Genomic DNA, 933 nt, shown 5'->3' on the forward strand with positions numbered 1-933 from the left:
TTTCTCTAAATATGCTGTCTTACCTCATCTAGATCAATATTATGTTTAATACTCGAGACAGGAATAGCATCAAGGGCCGGAGTCTGTGGCGAGGCTCTGTAAACCGGCGACTCGGTGGCTTGGACTGGAGGATGGCTTGAGGTGGGGATAACTGCTGCGGGATCACCCATGTTGATTGGGTGTCCGCACTAAGCTTGGCATCAATATGGCCACCCTTGGGGAGCTAAGGGCGTCCAGGTTGACTAAGGAGGTGTGAACCGGGCCAGGGGGGAAACCCAGCAGCCAAAAGCACCCGTGTCGAGCAGTAGTGGGATCACGCCCGAGAGTGTGTGGCTCGTAGTAGCCTTACCAACACAGGCAAACTTAGTCCTTTTATCATTTCACGGATAAAAATGATTTGGTAATCAGGTAATATGTAACTAATATATTGAGTTACTTCTGCTAGTATCATATACTTAAATATTTTAACAAGCCAAAATAAATAAATCAATGTTCTCAGTTCAGAATGGTGGCATGTCAAGATTTATTACGAAGATAAATGAAATACTGAGTTTTATGATGTGGATTGTCATCGGGATAAGATATTCATAAAGGTCCTTAAAGTTGTTTCTTAAAGTTTGTTGAAAAGTTTCGGCAGATTACCTCTGAGTGCTTACCTAGTACCTGTTTCCAGCTGTGCTTCCCAGATGCCCACCCACTGGCAGATACCAAGCTACTCCAAAAGGTGCAAGTGAATATATGTAGATCTTTCATCTGTTATCGACACAAGGCGAAAGAAAGAAAAATGTAATGTTGAAAATTTCCTATAAGTTTGCATTTCCTTTGGCAGTGCATATCCTAAAATTGGAACGATAAAAAGTAAATTAGCATGGCCCATAATCTTTTTATTTTCTATAGAAATGGATAAAGTTTACTTAGTAATCAAGAAATCTT

Source organism: Penaeus monodon, chromosome 31, assembly GCF_015228065.2.
Source record: "Penaeus monodon isolate SGIC_2016 chromosome 31, NSTDA_Pmon_1, whole genome shotgun sequence".
Taxonomy (NCBI): Eukaryota; Metazoa; Arthropoda; class Malacostraca; order Decapoda; family Penaeidae; genus Penaeus; species Penaeus monodon.